This window comes from Martes martes, assembly GCF_963455335.1.
Source record: "Martes martes genome assembly, chromosome: 9".
In the NCBI taxonomy this organism is placed as follows: Eukaryota; Metazoa; Chordata; class Mammalia; order Carnivora; family Mustelidae; genus Martes; species Martes martes.
In genome coordinates this window covers 16,590,585-16,612,922 of record NC_137896.1, presented here as the reverse complement: position 1 = coordinate 16,612,922, position 22,338 = coordinate 16,590,585, and the positions used below count along the sequence as shown (strand labels likewise).

Below are 22,338 nucleotides of genomic sequence, written 5' to 3'. Positions count from 1 at the left end.
GCAGACTCCAGCAGCCTGACCCCAGGGGAGCTCTGGAGCACAAAGTGCACCACCTCCCTTGTCTCCCACAGAGACGAGGTCAGCCATTTGCACACTTGTGTCATTAACTGGCTCTAGGCTACTCTAGGGTGCAGGCCCAGCCCCTCAGCCAAGCAGCGTCCATGTGGCTGAGGTCACTTACCCCCGGAAAACTGTAGTAGATTCCTAGGGCTCCTATAACCACGTACTACAAACCTGGTGGCTTAAAGCACCAGAATTCTATTACCCCACCATTCTCGAAGTGAGAAGTCTGAACTCGAGGTGCCAACAGGGACATGCTTCCTCCGAAGCCTCCAGGAAAGAGTCCTTCCTTCTCCTTCTAGCTTCTGGTGCTTGCCAGCAGACGTTCATCTTCCCTGGATTACAGATGTGTCACGCCTCTGTCTTCACGTGGCTTCTCCCCTGTGTGTCTGTGTCTCTATGTGCAATTTTCCCTCTTGTGATAAGGACACCAATCACACTGGATGAGCTCCCACCCCTCCCCAGTATGACCTCACTTTAACTGAATAAATTACATCTGCAAAGACCCTCATTTCCAAACATGGTCACGTTCTGAGGCTCTAGGAAGAACCTGTATTCGCAGGGGAACAATCGATATTCAAGCTAGTAGAGGAGGCAGGTGGAGCCTTCAGCAGCCACACTCCTGGCAGCCAGGGGCTGGGTGCACCAGGCAGGGGAGGGAGACGTGCATTGGGCACACCAACAGCATCCTCTGGAGTGGACAGGCCCTTCAGGGCTCCCTGAGCACAAGTTCATCCCAGAACTTGTACAGCACATGGAGACAACCTGCTGGTGGATCTTTCTCGAGAGCAAACACCAAGCCATGTGTGCCTGGGTCCCCAGACCCCATCACAGGGCCTGCTCTAGGGTAAGGTGCATCGTGGAGTCAAGAGCATCCCGGCAGTTTTTCCCTCCCCAGTGTGGGATTTGAGGACATAGACCACCTATGAGCATTTATTCTTCCATTTTCTGGCATAAACATTTCTAGTTCTTAGGATTCTAAGCAACGTCTCCCTACGGCTGAGCTAACTTCTCTACCCCATCTGCAGGAGATTGTGGGGGCACCCAGGCCATGTTCTCTTGACTTACCTCGGGGTCACTTGTAGTTTCAGTGGATAATACTGCCATGCAGTAGTGACTTCCTAACCCCAGCACCAACATGCCCCGGCCTAGAAGCTTCCTACAGCTGCCAGGGTTTGCTGGACCCACTGTGGGGCAGACTCGGCATGCCAGGGTATTACCACTCCCTGTAACAACTCTTTCCCAATAGGGAACAGGAGCTAGTGGACAAACAAACCAGTTTCCTTGACCCTTGGTGGGACAACGGGCCTGCTTTACTTAGTCTGTTAAAGGATCTCTAGTGGACCTGAGCATCAGAAGCTCCCAGAACAATCAGCTCATTCATGCACGCTCTAGGAGAAGCCTGCCTTCCTTTCCTGCCTCACTGCCCCTCCCCTTTACCACTGTTCTCTTCAATTTCCAGATAAACGACTTATCTCAGGGCCCGTTTGTGGAGAAACCCAAGGTAAAAGATTAGGAAAACCAGGGCAAGTTATTTAACTTCTCTGTGATTCGGTTTCCTCATCTATAAAATGGGGAAGATAACCCCATTATAGATATAGACACAGATAACCACACCTCCTACACATGGGTTTGTCATGTGGATCCCATGAGGTTGTAGAGTCAGGAGTCCCAGCATATCCCAAGTGCACTGTGTAGACTACCGTCTCCAACCTCCCAACCAGCAACTGGTGGGAAACCTAGCTGGTGCCCACGTTTTGCACTCCCCCCAACCCATAGAGAGACACAAAGATTCTATTAAATGCGCTCCCTTTCCCATGTCAGGATAAAGAGGGGCCCCAATAATGTCAGAGTATACTCCTGCCAACATTTCCACAAGCAGATACATTTAAGAGTTCAGCCTCGGTCTACTTAACACAGTCGTGTTGCAACCAATGAAGTCATTTTAAAAAAAAAATGCATAATTCAGTAACGACTCAGCACCAGGCGGGATTTCATGATCTGTAACACTCTGTCTGCTCCTGGCTCCTCTTTTTCCCCCAGCGCCTCGATATTTTTGAGATCACTGTTCTTTGGGCCACTTCCCAAAATTAAGAACAGAGTAATCATTCTAGAAGAGCCTTTCTTTCCTGGCCAGCTAATCAAGGGTCCTAAGAAAGTATGAATCAGGAGTCTATCTCCCCCCGGGGGTGGGGGGGTGGAGGGCTTGGAGAGCCAGGGTCCCAAGCCTTCGGAATCAGAGGCCACGTTGCAGAAGTATCTCGTTCTGGAACATCCGTGAACAGGCCCCGTCTGCCTCCCCTGCCCCACCCCCGCCCAGCAGGTAGGCTCTGGAGAATTGGGTGGAAGGAACTCAGGCCTTGGCCAGTTTGAAGCTCTGATTCCAGAGACGCCCTGTCTGTCACACCCGCAGGAGGCAGCAAGGGCAAGGGACAAGGGCGAATAACCTCCCCGCACCATGTGTGGGCTCTAGTCCGGGATTTATGCGTGTGGACTCACTGATTCCTCCTGGCACACCCTGAGGTAAGCGCTATCACAGTATCCATTTTACAGGTGAGGGAGACATCCCAAAGGAATGCGCTAGTTATTCACCTCCAGTCCTTCGGCACCAAGGCCACGGTGCGAGAAGTGGCTCTGTGACGCCCGAACACGGATTCTACACACTGCACTAGGGATTCCCTTGCCAGCCTTGGCTCAGTCCGACCTGTGGAGGCTCCCTGCAGAGACCAGCAAGGGGTAAGGGGGAAGGAGATGCACTGACATCTCCCATTGGCCCCTGCAGAATCAGTACCATCTTCAGAGGGCTCCGCATCGCCCAGCAGGGTCCCTCCTCCACACACCCATTCTCTTGTGTGACCACAGCGCCGGGTGTGCTTCCTGCAAATCCTGGCCACCTCTGTGTCCCACGTTTGCTCTGTCATCCTCCCAACACTTGTGTAACTCTCTGTCTGGGGCGCCTGGGTGGCTCAGTTGGTTAAGCATCTGTCTTTGGCTCACGTCATGATCCTGGGGTCCTGGGATCGAGCCCCACGTCGGGTTCTCGGCTCAGCAGTGAGCCTGCTTCTCCCTCTGCCTGCCACTCCCCCTACTTGTGTTCTCTCTCTCACACTCTCCGTGAAATAAATAAATAAAATCTTTTAAAAAATTAAACACCTCTGTCTGAAGTACCCACTACGGTTTGGGGTTTCCTTCCTAGATCCCAACTGACAGAAGATCTTATAATTCTCTCCACCTTGCAGGTGATGAAACGAAGGCCCAGTGGCTGAGAATCCTGACCCAGGTCATGCAGCTAGGACCTGGCGGTGCTGGGATATGGGGATGGCTTGCTCTGGTCCTCAGGTCTGACCAATGCATGGAACTGGCCCCAGGGTTCTCAACACTGGGGGCAGCTGGAAAGCAAGACAGGCAGACGAGAGCCAGGGAGAGAGGTGTTCTGTTCAATGAACAAGTACCAGCGGCTGGATCTGTGTTCTCAAGACAGGAAGTTAAAGCAAAGCATCGTCTCCAGCCCGGACGGACCTAGGAGGCTGGGGAGTGAAACAGAGGCAGGGATGGCTAAGCTGCACAATATGGTGAGGAAGGCCGGATGGCGGCAGGCCAGGGTCTGGGGGACACCCAGAAGACTGTGGTACACAGAACGGTGGCCCTCGAGACATGTCCATGCCCTCATCCCCAGAACTTTACATGGCGAACATGACTCTGAAGATGGGATGAAGTCATGAGTGGGGAGAGTGTCCTGGCCCGGGGAGGAGGACCCAGTGGAATGAGAAGTTTCCGTCTAAGTGACCGAGGAAAGCAGAAGAGTCAGAGACAGGGAGGGGCCGGCAGACGCTGCGCAGCTGGTTTCCAACACGGAGGAAGGGGCCACCACAAGGAATCCAAGTGGCCTCTACAGACTGCAGGAGGCAAGGGAAGTGACCCTCCCCTGGAACGGAAGAAATGTAGCCCCGCTACCCCACCGTAGACTTCTGACCTCCATGTTTGGGACATAATGAGTTTTTACATTTTAAGCCGCGGAGTCTGTGGTAATTAGTCGGAGCAGCCCTAGGGAGGGACTCCGAGGCGGCAGTCAGATGGAGGACATGAGGGAAGGCGTCGGGGAGAAATCACATCACGAAGTCGTGAGAGAAGGAGAGAGCCTGACTGGCAGCTGGGAAGGAGGCCCCTGCGTGGAGACGAGAAGAGCCGGGGTCACTCCGGAATGGCCCGGCTGCTGGAACACGGGCAGGGGAGGGGGAAAGGGCCCAAAGGCAACTGGAGAGGTCAACAGGGACCAGAGAAGGAAGGGTCTTCCTGAGGAGCCAGGGCTTCGGCCGGAGGCTTTGTAAGGAGTCACGTGATGTAGGTGCCTGTTCTTTCTGGACGATTCCTGAGTGCCGGGGGAAGAACAGGTCTGAAGGAGAGACATCAGAGTCGGGGGACACCATGTCCACCACTGAGGAGGAGATGATGATGTCTGGGCCAGGGTAATGGCCATGGGAGTGGAGAGACAGGGGACTAGACACAGGTTTAGGACATTGGCCAGGACTCAGTCTCTGACTGGACCGAAGGGGCAGCAAAGGGACCAGAACTTGGACCAGGGCCACCATTAAGACTAAAATCCAACAGGCCAGGTGAGTCCTGGGCACATGCAAACCTGTGGAGCCCCAGTCTTTCCCCGACCTCCACAACGCCTGCCTGGTCCACGTACATGGTGTCCATTCCAGGCGTCCTGCCCAGCATCCCTGGGCACTGCACTGGCTTCTGCACACAAGGCCCCGTACTCTGGACTCTACCCTTTCACATGTTCATTTCATTTTCCCATACCATGGGCAGGCAGACAGACAGTGTGACTTAGAACCTCCATCACTTATTTTTATGACTTTGGGCAATTCAATTAATTCCCCTGAACCTCAGTTTCTTCATGTGTAAAACCAGGGTAACAGATCCCGTCCCACTGGGTCCTATTGAAGACCAAATGCAAGCATCTGTAACATGATGGGCCCCCAGTGAAACGTGAGCTATTTCCTTCTCCCCTGCCTCGCGGCCTCCCGCACTTGTCCCTCTCCCCAGCCCACAGCCCCCTCCATTAAGGGCCATCCCACCATTCTCAAGCCCCCCAGGAACTCCACTCTGGGCATCTGAGCAGCACCAGGGCACCTGGGGCTTATGGAGCTGCACGCGGAGCCGCTAATCTCCCACTGGGAAGGGCAACGCACCCTCCATGAGCACCATGGGGGAAACACAGAATACATGTAAGAGCTGGAGGAGAGGGAGAGCTGGGTGGTGGGGAAGGAGGGAGGGAGGAGAGAAAGAGGCAATTCAGAGCAACCTGAGTCCACGCAGTTCACAGCCACAGGAGAGAGAGCAAAGGAAGGGGGCTGGGGCTTTAGCAATACTGTTATTTTGCAAATTTCTCTCCTCAGCATATCCCCAGGGTGCAGGGTGCGGGGTGCAGGATGTGGGGTGCAAGGTGGGAACAGGGAGACAAGGTATTGGGCTCTAAGGGGCTCAAAGAGCAGAAGTGACTACAAGGATTGACTGCTCTCAAGTGTCAGGAAAAGGCGTCCAGATGGATTAAGGGGCTCAGGATAGGCTGCTCAGTTCGTGGGGAGAGTTTAAGAGGTGAATGCCCCCTTTATAAAAGGGATCCAAAAAACGTGGCTTCTTCCAACCTCCCCACCCCCACCGCCGGCCCACCTGGGCTGCCCCTGCCTTCTGCCGAATCCAGCAGGAAGACAGAACTGGTGTTAGCAGGCCTACAGAGCAGCGCTCTGGGAAAGGCCTCTGGAACAAGAGAACACAGAAAGGTCTCATAGACCATGGGCCACTGAGGCCTCACAGACCAGAGGCCATAATTCTGACTCAAGCAGGTGGACACTGGGCTCTAAGAACCGGAGCAGTGGCTTCAAGCTGGCACCCACCACAGGCCACGGGACCTCAGTACTTCTGTGGCAAGGAGAGAATATGAAAGGGGAGAAGAGGACGTATTTACAGGGTATCCCATTTCAGGCACTATTCTAGATGTTTCTAACACCCCCATCATGTGCTTCTTAACCACAGACAGAGGTTAACCCAGAGAAATAAAGAGCAACTTCTGAGGTGCTTGACAAAGTGACACAGTTTCTAGACAGAACGCCTTCCTGGGATAAAATTCTAAAAGAAGCTTGCATTTTTACATGTAGAAAAGGTTTCAAGGGAATACCACCTTTACACAAATTCTTTCAAAGAATGCAGAAGAAATACTTCCCAGCTCATTTCACAAGCCTAGGGTAACTGTCATGCCAAGACCTTACAAGGATGTCACAAGAAAAGAAACTTCCAGGCCAATCTCTCTCATAAACAGAGAGATAAAAAGCCTACACATTATATTAGCAAACCAAATCCAGGGATACATAAAATGAGTAATAGATCGTGACCACGGTGGGTTCATTCCAGGAATACAAGATCAGTTTAATATTAGAAAATTAATCAGTATAACTCATCATATTAACAGACTAAAAGATAAAAATCATGCAACAATCCCAAGAGATGCCAAGGAAGCATCTGACGAACGTCGGAATCTATCCATGATAAAACTTCTTTTTTTTTAAAGATATTATTTATTTATTTGACAGGGAGAGGGCAAAAGTAGGCAGAGCAGCAGGCAGAGGAAGAGGGAGAAGCAGGCTCTCCGATGAGCAGGGAACCAGACATGGGGCTCGATCCTAGCACCCCGGGATCATGACCTGGGTGGGAAGGCAGCTGCCTAACCAACTGAGCCACCAAGGTGCCCCTATCCGCAATAAAACTTTCAACAAGCTCAGAATAGAAGAGAAAGTTCTTTAATCTGATAACAAGCATCCAAAACATGGTCTCACATCACAATCCATGGTAAATACTAAATGCTTTCCCCCGAATCTCCCCAGTTTTACTGGATGCTCGAGCCATGGCCATGGGGTAAGAAAAAGACATAAAAGACATTAGGATTGGAAAGGAAGTAATAATGCTCTCATTATTCATAGACTATTTGACTGCGTATGGAAAAAAATCCCAGAGTCTCAAATTAGGATGAAAATCAAAAGCAAGTCTAACATCCTTTCATATATTAAAACCAATGTACTTTGCCGTGCTGTTAGATTTCAATCAACAAAAAGGGAAGAGCTTCCTATCATCCATTTGCATGATATGTATAAGCTTTTCTAACCCTGCTTCTATTTCTTCCCTCTTCAGATCTATTCTCCACTCTGTGTCCTGTCTTAACCTGATCTTTCTAAAGTAACAACTATGTTCTATTACGTGGCCTCAAACACCATGAAGGACGGGGCCCAAGGCCTCTTCAGCCTCATCTCCTGCCACTGGCCCTCCTGCCGCTCAGTCTCCAGACACATATGTCTGTTTTCAAATATTCCTAATGGGTTGTGAGCCTTTCTACCTCAGGGCCTTTGCCCACACTGTTTCCTCTTCTCCCTGCTCCACCTAGTTTACTCTCCACAGCTCAGCTCAAACCGTATTTCCAGACCTCCCCAGAAGTTCTCAGACATGCTTCTTCAGGGCAGCTACATTTTGTGTGACCACTCACGCTGGTCTCCTCCACTAAGCAGGATGAGGGCAGAGACCACTTTGATATTTTTCAGTATCTTATTCACAGCACCTGCCTTGATCCTTGGCACGCAGTAAACACTTAATAAGTATTTACTGAATGAATGAGTCAGTGCAAAAGCCAGAAGAATCTTCTTCTAATCAGGGAATCTGTTTTTTTTTTTCCCATCAAAGTTTGGAGTGAAGAATATTTTGAGAGTAGAGAGGAGTCAGAAGAACTGGTAGCTTGATATTATCAGAAAACTCAGCAGTACAAGAAGCCTTGAACAGAGCACACTACCTCAGAAAAGGGGCTGCTCATCCCTGCCCAGAAGGACCCCAAGAACCCAGCTTGCCACTTTAAACATCAGTGTTAATTTTTTAAAATTAAACTATTTTGAGATAATTATGGATTTACACCAATTCTAACAAATAATAGATGCTATATATCTTTATTTTTATTAACATACAATGTATTATTTGCCCCAGGGGTACAGGTCTGTGAATCATCAGGCTTACACGTTTCACAGCACTCACTGTAGTACATACCCTCCCCAATGTCCATAACCCAGCCACCCTATCCCTACACCCCCACCCCCACGCTCCAGCAACCCTCCATTTGTTTCATTAGATTAAGAGTCTCTTATGGTTCATCTCCCTCCCGATCCCATCTTGTTTCATTTTTTCCTTCCCTACCCCCTACAACCCCTGCCTTGTCTCTCAAATTCCTCATATCAGAGAGTTCATATGAAATTATCTTCCGCTGATTGACTTATTTCACTCAGACGCTATGTATCTTTTACTCAGCTTCCCCAATGATGACTTTGTGCACCAGGGGCATACTGGGCGGGGCTCAGTCTGTTAAGTATCCGACTCTTGGTTTAGGCTCAGGTCGTGATCTCAGGTCGTGAAATCAAGCCCCAAGTCAGGCTCCAGGCTGAGCGTGGAATCTGCCTGCTTAAGATTTTCTCCTGTTCCCTCTCAACCCCTCCCCACTCCTCACTTGCTTGCTTGCTCTCACTCTCCCTCCCTCCCCCGTCTTCCCTAAAATAAACAAATCTTTAAAAAAAAAAAAAAAAAAAAACCTATCATGCAAGGGTGAGGATCATGTTGCTTCCAAATATCCTGCTTCCAAGAAGACCAGGGGTTGGAAAAACCAGTCTAGGCAAAGGACCTGCATCAAGAGCAGGACTGAAATACATTAATGTGGGTGGTTGAGCTTGCAAAGTCTGACCGTGGAGTCTGGCAAGATGGCTTCTCCCAAGAGCATGCCAAAAGAGGCACAGACGACAGTACAAATCCTGAAAGATACAGGGATTACAGAACAGGAGCTGAGAGTTATAAATCAGATGTTGGAGTCTGCTTTCTGATATGTGACCACAATTCTAGATGATGCAAAAATTTATTCAAGCCATGCTAAGAAAGCTACTGTGGATGTCGATATGTGATCGGCAATCCAGGGTCGTGCTCATCAGTCTTTTAAATCTCCTCCCCCAAGAGATTTTTTATTAGATATTGCAAGGAAAAGAAATCAAACTCCTTTGCCATTAATCGAACCATATTCAGGCCCTAGGTTAACACCTGATATATATTGCTTGACTGCTCCAAATTATAGACTTAAATCTTTACCCCAAAAAAGGCATCTACTTCTCTGGGAAGAATAACAGCTCTGTGGTTAAGCGTTGGCTGAGTTACTAGCAGACCAAGTACTCCCACACCTGGCACACCGACCCCAAAACCGTAACTGCGTCAACTGAAGGAGGGCCTCCAATGTCCCTCACAGGGCAAAGGTTGACAGTACAGATGCCCACGTCACAGTCCCCAACTGTAAAAGCATCATTTCCTGCAAGATCACAGTTCAGAATGTTCTGATTAATCCATCATTAATTGGGGCCCAAAACATGAATACTACTAAGATGGTGGCCATCACCAAATATTGCCAATGAGTCATCAAATGCATTGAAAAGAAAAGGAAGAAGAAGGACGAGGAGGAGGAGGGGCAGCAGCAGGGAGGGGAGATGGAGAGGGAGAAAGGGACAAAGAAGATGAAGATGACAAGGACGAAGAGGACAAAGACAAAGAAGATGAAGACAAAGGGGAAGAAAAAAAGGAGAAAAAGGAGGAGGTGGAGGAGGAGGAGGAAACAATTTGTAATCTAGCCCTGATGCCTGTAACATGGACACTTGGTCCTGAATCCATCGTACTGAAATTACATATGCATGCTGGATGCTTCCAAGTTGTGTTGTAGAAAACTTAAATGATACTTAATGAGTAAATATAGTTATCCTTCCCAATTGAGATGTTGGATTTTAATAGGATTAGCAATGGTTTTTCATCAGCCTTTAAGTGTAAAAAAATAAAGCTGTCATTCATTAAAAAAAAGAAAAAAACTATCATGCAATATTACAACCAGAACACTGACACTGAAAAAGTCAAGATATAGCACATTTCCACCACCAAAGGGAACCCTCATGTTGCTCTTTTATAACCGTACTCACCTCCCTCCTCACTCCCCCCAACCTTATTCTCAAGCCCTGGGAACCACAAGCCCATTCTCTATTTCTAAAATTCTGACATTTAAAAAATGTCCATAGTCTTTGGGGATTGGCTTCCTTCACTCAGCATAATTTCCTGAAGATAGAACCAGGTCGTTGCACATAGCCACAATTCATTCTTTTTTTTTTTTTTAATTGCTGAGTAGGATTCTATGGTACAATGTACCACAGTTAACCATTCACCTGGTTAAAAAAAAAAAAAAATCTGGGCTGTTTCGGTTTTTAGCTACTACGAATTAAAGCTTCTGTGAATAATCATGATTATACAGACTTTGTGTGACTGTCGGTTTTCCTTCTTCTGCAATAAATGGCCAGGAATGCAGTCACTAGGTCCTGTGAAACCTGGAGCTGCCAGACTGCTTTCCAGAGGGCGAAGCCACCTTGTACTCTCGCCGTCAACAAATGAGGGATCGGAGTTCTCTGCATCCTCACGAAGATTTGGTGCTCCCATTTTGTCTCAGCCATCCTGGTATGCAGTGATACGGCACTGTGGTTTTAAAGTTGGACTCCCCTAATGACTACTGATATGAAACATCTTTTCATAGGTTTATGTGCCATCTGCATATCCTCTTGAGTGAAACGTCTGCTCAGAACCTTTCCCTGTTTTCTAATTGAATTGCTGGTTTTGGTTTGGCTGGTTGGTGTGGTTGTTTTTGTTCTGCTATACAGCGTGTTGCATTTTCGGAACTCTTTATGTAGTCTAGATACTAGTCCTTTGTGGGTTTGTTTTTTTTTTATATTTTTTACTTATTGATTTGACAGACACAGATCACAAGTAGGCAGAGAGGCAGGCAGAGAGAGAGAGAGAGAGAGGAGGAGGAAGCAGGCTCCCCGCTGAGCAGAGAGCCCAATGCGGGATTCGATCCCAGGACCCTGAGATCATGACCTGAGCCGAAGGAAGAGGCTTAACCCACTGAGCCACCCAGGTGCCCCGATACTCGTCCTTTGTACACACATGGTTTGCAAATATTTGCTCCCACTCTGTAGCCTATCTTTTCACTGTCTTCATGGGAGCTTTCACAGGGCAGAAGTTTTAATTTTGACAAGGTTCAATTCATCCATTCTCCCAGTTATAAGTCACGGCTTCGGTGTCAAACCCACACGCATTTTTTACTTTTTTTACTGTACTCAAATTCATCAGCACTCACAAATCAGTTCAGGTTCCTGACAAAACTGTGTTCAATCAAACATTCAGTTGGCAAACATATAACTATATTTGGTTCTATTTCCTGCCATGGAGCATTTTTCAGTAACACAGAAATGCTGAAAAAATATGTCTGTTTTGTTTTGCAAGTTTTAGTGGCACTTTTCATTTATTTTTCAGAGGCATAATACTTTTAAAATTATGTTTTCAATCAGGATGATGGATAGTTGCTTAAAAATGGGAACTAGGAAGCATATGCTCAAAACTATTAAAAAGATGTAAGATAGTAAAATCCAGAACCTATAACCTGAGAGGCATGTGTCCAAGGTGGCACTGTCCTTCGGAATCCCTTCATTGGACTTGACAGGGAAGAAGATGGCAGTGTTACCCCAAATTCAATCAGTGCTTCATTATTAAGCAGCTGTCAATCTGGGAAGTGTAAAATATACTTAGATACTTAATATACGACCTTTGTTACTATAGAGCTGTAAAGAGCTGAAACTCAGTATCTCTTGTGCCAGAAAATCCTGAACTGTATCTGCAAATGACTGTCACTTTTTTGGTGGTGCTGGGAGACCCCAGTTGCTGTGGGAAGTCTCTAAAATGGCTCCCCGTGCTTCACTTTTCTGATATCTCCGCTCCTGTGTAACACTGACTGACCCCTTGAAAGGGGGCTAGGCCTCTTGTTCACTTCTAACAAAAGGAAGATCACAAAAGTGACATGACCTTGTTACTACTGAGATTACATTACAGAAAGACGACCACCTTCCTCACCCCGTCCTTTTGTCTCCTTGTGTATCTCTCTATTCCCCTCCCTTTCTTTATTTCCCTTCCCCTCTCCCTCCTTCCCTTCTCCCTACACTCTCCTCCTCTTTCCCTCCCTCCCCCTCCTCTATCTACCCTATTGTGAGTTGTCTTACAGACAGCCACACATTCCCAAAGAAATGATAACTTCAGCCAATAGCTAATGAGGCTCTGAAACCAATAGCCATGGGAGTCCTCTTTTCAGAGGATCTTCTGACGTCTTCCAGCAGCCATGTGAGTGTGTGAACTTGGGAGCAGATCTCCCCGCGGACTAGACTCGAGATGACTGCGGCCTGTGAGAGCCCCAAGCTAGACTCACCCCATGATGATGCACCACCATCCCTAACCTATGCCTCCGAGGAAATAAATCCTTGCTGGTTTAAGCAACCACATTTGGGGGTAATATGTGACTAATACTGCATATATACTCCATAAATAGTTATAAATGTGAAGGAATTTTACCAGACGCTTTTTGGGACTAAAAAGGCAAAAGTCTTGGCTACAAGTTAACATCAAGAGGCACAGACGAATGCGCACACACAATGCTTACAGCTTCCTTCAAGATCAGTTTCAGAATCACCTTTGAAATTATAGCACACCAACCAGGCAGAAGCCTGGGGAGGACTTGGCTGAGTCCATTTGAGATAAAAATAAAAGGAGGCACCCTACTTTTCCTGAAGAATGCCCTCCAAGGAGACATTTTAATGCACTAAAAGACGTGTTGGAACACTTGGTAAGCCCAGTGCTTTCTTTTTTGCAGTGGTAAGCGAACAAGGGAATTAACATCTGGCCATTTGGTATATTTATTCTCATATATGATAGGACAGTGATACCCATGAAGGCATTAATTTGCCATTACTTCAAAAAGGATATACCTGGTGAAGAAACAGTCACCAAACTATGGATGGATGTTTGCCCAGATGGGACTCAGTGGAACACAGATACCACAGCAAGGCGGGACAGAGGGGTCTCCACCAAGGAAACATGAATTCAAACGTTCTAGCACATACAGCATCATTTACAAAGAAAATCTAGCCTTAAAATCTGTCTCTTTATTTCTTAATGCGGTGGGCTAAAATGAAGGAAAGGGCCTAAAACTCACCTTTGTAGTCACATGCGCAATAAAATGAGAAGTGAATTTGAAAGCTTGCCCTACTACAAAGATATACCTCGGCCTATTCGGTAGGGCACATTGATGGTCTCAGCGAAATTGCTCTCATTTTTCATTGAAGAAAAACACATATAAGTAATAACAAAGCTTAAAAAAAAAAAAAAGCCTTGCCTAAAACCTCTTCTAGATCTTAATCAGGAAAGCAATCTGATTAAAGTCACATACACCAAAGGACAAACAGGTTTAATGTTGCAATCCTCCAAGGTATTAACATTTTTGAAAAAAAAAAAAAAAAAAAAAAAAGAATTGATCTCGAAGGGCATCCTTCCTAGAGAGCTCTTCACAGCTTAGAGGCCTTTAATGTTCTCTCAAAATGGGCCCATGAATTTCCTCTCCTACCTTTGATTCCCCTCGGGGAAAGGAAATGTAACACTGCATGTTCCTGATTGGAAAGCTCAGGGAGGTTTCCCAACAGCTAAGATGTACTCAAGACTGACCCCAAACCATATGTGTTCTGCCCAAGAAGGTTGATGTGGGAGCATTTTGGTATCTCATGGTCAATTCAAAAGCTAAAGCAACCAGTTCCTTTGCAGACAAGCAGCATGAAATGAGCCCCCCCCCCCAAGAAATGGGAAGTCTCTGCAGGGCTGGAAGCTCCCCAGGAGTCCTCTAGGAGGGCTGGGCTGAACCCACATCTGAATGTCAAACAGCTTGGACCCTGTCCTGCCCATTTCTTACACAGTACCAAGTACCATTTGACCAAAGGCCCTTTGGATTAGGCTGTGCTACTCTTTTATTTTATTTTATTTTAAAGATTTTATTTATTTATTTGACAGAGAGATCACAAGTAGGCAGAAAGAGAGGAGGAAGCAGGCTCCCCACTGAGCAGAGAGCCCGATGTGGGGTTCCATCCCAGGACCCTGGGATCATGACCTGAGCCGAAGGCAGAGGCTTTAACCCACTGAGCCATCCAGGCGCCCCTATGCTACTCTTTTAGTGGTCATACCCGTGGCTCGCACACAGCTGTGTACGAGAACCATGTGGAGGAGTTCTAAAGCATCTGATGTCCAGCTTCCAACCTTTACCTATCAGATCAGAATTTCTGGGGTGAGACCTAGGCACCAGCATTTTTTTGTTTAAAACACTTCAGGTGTTTTTCAACGTGCAGCCAAATTTGAGAACCACTGCGTTCCCTCCTTCATTTCCTGTACAATGACAACATGCAGGGGCATCTGAGTGAGTCCTCAAACACTCTGCCCTTTAAGTAGTAATTCTGCTTCTGTTCCTAGTCTCCAGTCTTGCGGACAAGGCATTGGAGGTAGCAGGACTGAACACATGAATGAATGAAGGAAGGAAGGAGCAAAAGGCCTTCCTCACCTGTGTCCTCCTGGCTTAGAGGACTTCTAATGCTCACAGAGAGCCCTATAGAGAGGAAGCCAACAACTTACTCGCAATCATGGAGTTCAATGCAAAAATCAAAGCAGTGAAAGGGGGTTACAATGGAGAAATCTAATTTCATGAGGTTTTCTTTGCCAACTACCTAAACATCAGTAGAAAGCATAGTCCCAAGGGGCCACAACATCACCTCTTACTTGTGTATTCAGACACTCCATGTGTTTGCACAGAATCACTAGGGTTATCCATGGGCGGCATGCACTGGCTCAGACAGTTCATCCTTCAAGGCCCTGCTAATATTTCGTCTGCTTGGGAAAGCCTCCCTGACACGTTCCAAAGTGTGGTACACACCAGTAGTACACACGCGATTCAATCAGGGGCACACCAATGGGCGCTGACCCATACATTAGTGTAGCAGTCGAAGACGGACTTGAGTTTGCATTAGAAACCTACCAGACTTCCTTTCACTATTGTAATGTAACGATTATAATGATATGAATTCTCATTTGAGAGATCAAGGAAAGTGCATTTTTTTTTTAAAGCAGAAGTGTTAAATAAGAGAATAGGTAAGGGAAAGAAATTATGAAAGTGGGCACGGAACAGACCGATGTGGGAAAAATGCTGCCGGGGCCTAATCAGCCCACTGCGGCCCACACTCCTGGCTGTTTACATCCGGGCCTTTCCCCCCTTCCACAGAGTCGCCACAAGACCGGGATGCAGCCGGTCAGGCTCCTGCAGCCTTCGCTGTGTCAAACACGGCACCTCAAGAGGAACTGTCAATAGAAACCATTTTTCTTTTATTGTGTTACCAGCCCCATTTAGGGTAAAACCATTGACTAAGGAGTGAGCTCATGAAACAATTCAGGTCATTGCTAAAAATGTAAAATTGATATTACCCTCAGGAGCAGCCCTAAATAGATGAGGTGTCGTGTCGCCCTTCTCCCCCTCCCCAGCTCCCCACCGGGGCGCACCCTGATCCTTCTCCGTGACAGCAGCAGCAGGAGCTAGACCCTGACTCCCTTCCACCAGCTTGGCCATTGGGTGGCTGGATCTGGGAAGGCACGTGTGTCACGAGAGATTCGAGAGAGTTCTTGACATCGCGTTCAACCCTCTAAACCAGTGTTTGGGGGTTTTCAGAGAACTAACTCCAACAACACACACCACAAACCTCATTTCAGTGTGACCACTAGCTTGAGAAGGCTTCGGAAATCACCTTGCCCTTCTGGCTCAGACCTCACATGGTCCCCTCCCTGTCGCTCCCATCCGGCCTCAGCCTCCACTGAGAAGCCTGCGGCGGGCCCCCTCACAGAGGCTTTGCCATACAAAAGGATCTGACACAGCTTAGGAAACAGGCAGACGTGGAGCATCTCATCCACAGAGAGGATATTTTCTCAGTTTAAAAAAAAAAAAAATGTGTTCTCACTTAAGAATGCTAATGGCCCATGCACAGAAATAAAATCCCTGACCTACTTTGAAGCTGAACTTATTAAACAAGCCGACCTTATTACTCAGAAGAGACTGTAAAACACTAGAATAAAGGCCGAATGGAATTCCTAGCATCCTTCTTTGACAGGAGCTGCCAAGAAAAGCACAGAAGAGAACCAGAGGCTTGGGTTGGGCATCAGGAGCCAGGCTTCATGTCCAGGTCTCCCGTGCAGTCTTGTGTGACCTGAGAGAGATCACTGTCCCTCTCTGGGCCGTCAGGACTCTCACCCAGGGACTATAAGAGAGGCTCTCTGAGGTCATTTCCCGCTGTGATCACTGGCAATTCTATTTTTTTAAGAATATAACGTTAAAATGAAAATGCAGAGTCTGTTATCAAGGGTATATTATGCCAGGCACTAAGAGGCAAGTGAGGGACCAAGACATATCCTGTGCCTTCATGGAGCCCACAGCCTAGCGGCATGAGTCGGGGCGGTCCATACTGATTAATGGATTTATTTCCTAGCCGCAGTCTGAAAGCCGCCACAAGGCTACAGCCGACGTAACACAACTTGTGTCTGCAACGAGAAGTCCCTGCGGCGATCCACCTGACAACTTCGATTTAGCTGAATGAATCTTTCAGTGCATTTTAAAGCGCTGCACCGCCACGAGTGGCCATCTACAAGTTATAATCAGATTTATCACACTGGGAAGGAGGCGAGCGGTGATACATTTCCGTGGGGTTTTAGGGCAATAATGTGAGTCATCCCTGCTCATGCTGGAGAAAATCCTGGAGCCGCAAGGTAAATTATCCAAACCGGAATCAGAATGAGGCAGGGAAGGCTGCTGCTGTAACAGGAGGTGTTCGTCACCCACATGATGTTGGACTCGTCAGTCCTGATGGGGGCTGCCGTGGGATGTTCAATGATGCTCCTCAGAAAATGTCGGAGTGTATATAAGAGCAGGATCCCTTTTAGTCCAGAGTTGAGGCTTAGAGACTAAGCTTCTTTGAGTCTCTAGAACTTGCTCACCCTCACAGAGCTCGGTGAACAAAGACAATGGGGAGTCCCCAGAAGGAACCCAAGGATCTGGGGTTTGTGGAAAAAGGCAAGAGCCACAGTCACCTCCCACACCAGCCACGGTGAAATTCAGGGCTTTGGAGCTGTATCCACAAAGATCGAAGTAGGATAGGAGTGAAGATTCCTGTGAAGACCAGAGAATGTGGGGTCCACAGAGAAGGATGTGAGGGACCCAGGCCAGACACCCCGGAGGATCTTCTCCCCCACTTTACAGATGTGGACATGGAGATTCAGAGAGAGATGCCCAAAGCCATTGGAATGGGAGTGTGTGTGCAGCTCCACTGGGGTCCCCCCCACCCCAACCCTCTGCCTGTCCCAGAATTTCCTGTGTAGCCACCTCGCTTGCCACTGGTGCTGAGACTCCAATCTCCCACATCAGCCTGCTGCTTTCTTTCCGCGCCAGTCCCGGCCGTGGCACCCCCATCAGGACGCTCCCACCCTCCTCTGGAGAGCTGCTGAGCTTTGCACGTAGCTGCCTTGCCTTCCACTCCTTGTGACTCTAGAATCACAGCCTTGTTCTGGCAGCTATTCCTTGAGCTGCTTGAGAGTATCCGTGTTGCTGGATGCGCAGGTGCTGCCCATCTTCTCGGTGTGTGTTGTTCCCACCACCATCCCCGGGGATGAAGGCAAACAGGGAAGCAGCAGCAGAGAGAGTCCAAGGTTGCGAGGAAGGCAAGCCACGCCTTACCAGAAAAGCTTTAAGAGGCCGGGGTAAAAACTCCTTTGTTTGCAGAGTCCTGAGTGTGTTCTCTGTTCTTGACCTGATGAGAGCTCCCCTAGCACATGGTCCCCTCCACAGATCCAGTCTGCAGTGTCTCCGCAAACAAAGGGCTTCCAGCCCCCTTGGGAGGACTGCCCTGTGTCCTGTAACGAACACACAGTCCTTGGATGGGAGGCTAAAGGCACACAGCCCCACAGAGCTGGGAGCGCACCGTTCCATCCCCATCGGACAACAGAGGGAATGGAGACCGAGAGAGAGCAAGGCCGTGTTTAGTCAAGGACCCTAAGAAACACAGAGGCAGCGTGGGGCTGGACCGGTATCTCAGAGCATCTAAGGCTCCACCAACCACAATTTCTATTTCCGTGAGCATCCCAGAGGAGGGCAACCCAGAGTTTTAGTTTGGCTCCTCAGCTGGGATTCACAATGCTTCCAGTTAAGCACTATCCCAAATTTTTCTTGGAGACCTCTCCCCCACAGCCAGCCCATACGACTTGGGATCGGACCAGTCATCAGCTCTGGGAGTGGGCCCCGGTTCGGTCTGGCTGAATGCATCTTTCGGTGCACTTTAATTTCAATCAGCATCTCCTCGCTCCCACTGCCATGGCTCAGGGATGGTTCTGGAGTAGGCACATGACCCAGATCTCCCCAGTGGTGATCAGAAGTCATTTGCTCACCCGTCAAGAGAGAAAGGTGGGATTAGCACTGCTGCAACCTTTGTCTAACCACGTGGGGCCAGAGAATGGAAACATGATGGAAGCAGAGCCAAAAATATAAGGGAGTGACAGGAAGAGAGCAAGAAGCTGGAATGCGTGGAACCATTGTTTGAGTCTTTAATCAGCCCACGATGGGAGCCTAGGAGACCTGTTCTCTGGCTGCTGATTTCCATAAACCAATAAATTCCCTTACTGATTAAGAAAAAAAAAAAATAGAAAGACAGAGAGAGAGAGAAAGGGAAAGGTGGGGCAGGAATGGATGGAAAGGGAAGGGGAGAGGAGAGGAGAAATTATTGCCAGGAACAGGATGAATGGAAGTCAAGAGGCAAACGACACATCTCCATCACACAACACTGCCCCACCCCGAGCTAAAAGTGGTCTTGGCCTTTCAGGGAGAGCTGTGCGCAGTGGCCCAGCATGTCCTCATGGTCCAGCTGATACTCCGGTCTCTGCTCTTCCTGCTATAGCCCAGGTGTTACAGATTTCTTAGAAACAGGATCATGAGATCTCAGCTCTTGGGGAAGGAAGCTCAGAGACCATCCAGCCTCAGCCCTTCCATCACTAGAGGGAAAAGCTGGTCTCAGAGAGGGAGGAAATTCATCCCAAGTCACAGTGAATGTGAGGGAGAGTTGGCCCTAGAGATGCCACATCTTCCTGAAGGAGCTATGCAAAAGCAGATGAGACCTTGACTTGCCCTGCTCCCTGGGGCTCACTACTGCTTTCCCAGAAAGAGAAGAGCAGCCCTGACATCCAGGAGCTGGACTGGTACCATCAGCTAGGGCGTCAGGCTGCTGGCAGCTGGCCCGGCACTCCTAGCCAGGCCATTTTGTTCTCTACTTGGCTTAACCAATCTCACACAACACCAAAACCAGGCCAGCTTCCTGGGACCAAGAAAAAGTGAAGCAGAAAAAGACTGATTTACAATTTTTCTAAGGAAAATTGTAAAAAAAAAACAAAAACAAAAACAAAAAACCAGGCCACCGTGCAAACCACAAAACACACATCCCCCTCTCGTGGCTCATGTGAGGCTGCTGAAACTCCATCAATTAGATCTTTCATCCCGCTCTAGTGTTACCTCCATCTAGATTAAACTTATTCAAATGTCCAATCATAGAACTGTCCCCCTTTCCTGATAGATTTCAGTCTATGGACAACACCGGCTCCCTCTGACCCTCCCCCCAAAGTCATCCAACCAAAGCCCAAATTCTATAGTAAGTCCTTCTAACACCTCCTTAATGAGACTCCCCAAGGCTCTCCGTGGTGTGTGCTCTCACTCCCTGCAGCGAGTCACAAACCCAACTTGTCAACTACAAGTATGTTTGCTGTAAATCACAGTGCACCCCGCAGATAGAGGACACCGACACCTCAAAAAAAAAATAAAAAATAAAAAAAGTTCCACTTCCTTGGCCCAATACAGAACACTCTCCATGATCAGGCCCTGCAGTTCAGTCCACCCCCACCTCCCCATTCTACCTTCTGCCACACCATGCTAAAGCGTGGCAGGCCTTTACACCTGCCACATGCAGAGCCTGTTCCCTGGCAAGCCCCTCCCTCCCTCCGCTCTCCTGGAGCCCTAGTTTAGGAAGACGCCTCTGGCTCCAGATAGAGTCAGCAAATCCTTCCTGCTCTCCATCACTTCCCCGCGATGTACCTACACTGATCGCAGCGCACGTCACTGTGAGCTCTAATTACGTTTACCCTCCATAACCCTTCCTCGCCAGGTGCAAAGCTCTTTGCAGGAAAGGGGTGTGCAGTGTCCAGTGCAGGGGCTGAAACAGGAGAGAAGGTCTATACACTGGCTATTCAGGTGACTTTTTTTCTGCACTGAACAAAGTCTTTGCTATTCAATTACTGCCATATTTCAAATCATATTCAAAATAAGAGCCAAAATGATAATGTGCAAATCAAAGCCCCTCGGAAAATGAAGGCTTTGGTCCATTGTAATAGTGTCACTTGTCATTCGCAGAGTGCTCGGTGATTCACAAAACACTTCCTCATCACCTTACCTCACTCAATGCAATCCTCACGGCAACACTGGCTTCTGTCCTGGCCGCTTGCTCTTCCAAGCTGCTAAGACACTCGGAAGACTCAAGGCTGAGACACAGCCAGGGAATCAGCTATGACTGGTGACAGGTGGTTGTTGCTCCAAGTTCACTGGAGCCCCATTCAGCTCATGGGTTCATGGCCAGAGCGTCTTCTGGGAACCAAGCCTGATAGTCACAATCTCATTTTATATCTATCCTGCCATTAGTCATGTATTAAATATACAAATATTTTAATTCAATGTCACCAGCACTTGAACAAAAGCTGGGAAGTCAGACCGAACTGGATATGAATCCAGATTCTTCTTATTAACTATATGACTTTGGGCAAAGTGTTTAACCTCTCTGAGCCTTGGTTTACCCAACTATAAAATAGGAGTTTAAGAGTACCTAACTCATAGAGTTATTACAAGGATGAAATGAGAAAATGTGAGCTGAGAATTTCTACAGTGGCTGGCACATAGTCATAATCTACCTGTAGTAAATTGTAGCTATTAATATGATTCTGCTATTATCATCACTCTTACTGCTATTAGCTAGGATGATCCTAGGCCATTTATCATCAGATAGATTCCATGACCTTGCTCTGCTATGCATAACAGGGGAGGGGTTGAGTTGGAGGGGTGCGGGGTAAGGACAACTTTCCCAGGCTCCTGTTGTCAGCAGGCTTCTGATTTGACCAGTTAGATGTACTTAGAGGAGACTGGAGGGCAGAAGGAAGGAAGAGTCCAGAGGATATGTAGCTGTATGTATTTCAGGGTATATACATGCCTGGATCTCTCTTTCCCTCCTTCCCTCCCTCTGACTCAGGCAGGGGCTCGTGTCACACCCCCAGCCCCTGCTGGAGTCTCCGTCAAAGTTCCAGCTTCTTTATAGTAACCCAGAACCCCAAACACCAATAACACTGTCTCTGTCTTGGGACCACCCAGCCTCAGGATGGTAAGAGCTTCTGGTCATGGTTCATCCCTGAGCTGGCTCACCCTGTAACCAATTCCCTACATTAAACCCCCTCTATTTCAAATATCTAGAGTTTGTGTTTTTCTTGCTGGGCCCTGACTGACAGATACACTAGATACGTACATTTCAGCCAAGTTTCTTCCTGCATTAGAGTTTCTTCACTTACAAAATGTTGCTAATGTCTGGAAAGATAAGATAAAGCTTATAGGTGTGTATCCACCTCAGTACCTGGCACATAGTCGTCTTAAGAAACTGGGTTCCCTCTTCATCTATTGTAAGGAATTTCTGTGCAGAGATCTCATTCTAAGAATGGTACCAAAAGGAAACAATGAAGAATGAAACTATTTCACAGTCAACAATGACCCTTACAAGATTATCTTCCATACAGAATCTTGAAATGGCCTAAAAATACAATTAAAGAACATTGCTACATGCAAATCAACATGGGTTATTTGCATCCCTCCAAAAGGCCATTCTGAAGTCCTAACCCCCAGTAGCTCAGACTGTTGCCTTAACTGGGAATAGGGTTCTTGCAGATGTAAGGAGTTAAGATGAGTGGTCATACTGGAGTAGAATGGCCCTCATCCAATATGACGGGTGTCCCTATAAAGAAGACAGCCATGTGAAGACGTAATGAGACATGGAGAATACTATCTAAAGATGGAGGACTGGAGTGATAGATCTACAACTGGAGCGATAGGTCACCAGGACAGAAAAAAAATGGAGAGAGGCAACGAGGGATCCCTGCACAGGTTTCAGATGGAGTACATCCTCCCCAACACCTCACCTTCAGCAT

At 47.9% G+C, this 22,338-nt stretch overlaps 1 protein-coding gene and 1 pseudogene across 9 annotated transcripts in view; one reads left to right on the top strand and one right to left on the bottom strand.

The window, feature by feature from the left end:
• Positions 1 to 22,338, bottom strand: part of PTPRT (protein tyrosine phosphatase receptor type T) — a gene marked incomplete at both ends in the record, with an annotated part of 1,058,076 nt that overhangs the window by 609,639 nt on the left and 426,099 nt on the right. The window lies entirely within an intron of this gene.
• LOC308349841 (transcription initiation factor TFIID subunit 9-like) lies at positions 6,968 to 9,545 on the top strand (annotated as a pseudogene). Its single transcript has 2 exons — positions 6,968 to 6,978; positions 8,828 to 9,545. The product of its transcript is annotated as a transcription initiation factor TFIID subunit 9-like (transcript).